Source organism: Trachymyrmex septentrionalis, unplaced genomic scaffold (assembly GCF_001594115.1).
Source record: "Trachymyrmex septentrionalis isolate Tsep2-gDNA-1 unplaced genomic scaffold, Tsep1.0 scaffold51, whole genome shotgun sequence".
Classification (NCBI taxonomy): domain Eukaryota; kingdom Metazoa; phylum Arthropoda; class Insecta; order Hymenoptera; family Formicidae; genus Trachymyrmex; species Trachymyrmex septentrionalis.
The window spans coordinates 3,472,152-3,473,323 of NW_017305683.1; the positions used below are offsets into that span (position 1 = coordinate 3,472,152).

At 57.7% G+C, this 1,172-nt stretch overlaps 2 protein-coding genes across 5 annotated transcripts in view; one reads left to right on the forward strand and one right to left on the reverse strand.

The window, feature by feature from the left end:
• LOC108751707 (nuclear protein localization protein 4 homolog) overlaps nucleotides 1-1,172 on the reverse strand; it is an 18,251-nt gene that overhangs the window by 3,889 nt on the left and 13,190 nt on the right. The gene's annotated exons all lie outside the window — the stretch shown is intronic.
• Nucleotides 1-1,172, forward strand: part of LOC108751709 — a 10,402-nt gene that overhangs the window by 1,261 nt on the left and 7,969 nt on the right. The window contains exon 1 of one of the 2 annotated variants that reach the window (XM_018492024.1): nucleotides 18-350. The exons of the other annotated variant lie outside the window; for it this stretch is intronic. The gene's annotated coding sequence lies outside the window, so the exon portion shown is untranslated. Of the gene's footprint in view, nucleotides 1-17; nucleotides 351-1,172 lie in introns of those variants that run through there. 2 annotated transcript variants of the gene reach the window in all.

The window sequence follows — 1,172 nt, forward strand, 5'->3', positions numbered from 1 at the left end:
AGAACGAGAGGGAGAGAGAGAGAGAGAGAAAATCGGAGCGTCTGAACATGTGTGTAAGTGTGTCGAGCGGCTGTACGTATGCGTATGCGAAGAGGAGACGGTGATGGACGCGCGAGCCGAAAGAGAGAGAAAGTATATGTGTGTGTGTACATATATATATCGTAGCATGCGCGCGCGCACACCCGGAGATAGGGGGAAAAGCGAGACAGACGGAGCGCGCGCATAACATTCCCGCGCGCGGAATCCGTCTGACACGCAGTAGTAGTCTGAGAGCGGTTTTCGATCCGCGTGTTCGTGGCTCGCCGCGAGTCACGATCGGTAGAGGGTTGATTATCCGGCGGCTGGTATAGGTAAACCCGACGACGTGTCCGCCGTAGTTTTACGTAGGAGGGACTACGTGAACTGGCGCCTCTCCAGTTTAACTAGTCACTGCCGCTGCCGAGTGCTTGACGGCGACGGCGGCGGCGGCGGCCGCCTCGCGGTGTGTCTCGTCGACGATTACGATTTGCGACGCGACGTTGCTAGTGCCCAGACGTCGTGAGCAGTCGTGAGGAAGTGCCTCTCTGAACACTCGATACGTTCCTCCTCCACCCCACCCACCCGTCCTCCGGCGCCTCCGATCCGAGGACTCCTCGCCCCTCCTCCCGCGACCGCTTTGTCCCTACCTCCACGCTCCCGTCTTCCTCCCCTCCCTCCCCCTCTTCCTCCTCCTACCCTGCATTTAGCGCGCGCGAGAGGCGCGACGTCGCGCTCGAGGAATGGCGAGTCCCGTGCTCCGCGAGATCTCCCTGCGACAGTTTTGGCGGGATTTTCGGCGCATGCGCGCCGAGTATCGTTCTCTTTCTCTCACGCGCGAGCGAGCGAACGAACTTCGTCAGTGGCTCCTCTCGGGGATCTTTCGTTGCATAATGACTTATCTATCGCCGCTGATACCGCGCCGAATACCGAGAACCTAACCCCCTTTCTCGTGAGTTTCGCCCGGATACTCCGCGAAACATGGCAAGCGCGCGTCTGACAATCCCGGGATCATCGTCGTCGTCGTCGTCGTCGTTTTGATCTTCGTCAGTGGCATCGTTATGCGTGATCTCGTAGTTTGCTGAATCTAAAGTACAAGGGTTCTCTCTAAGTTGTTTGGAATCAATCTTGCTCGAAAAGAATGAAAAACTCAAGTA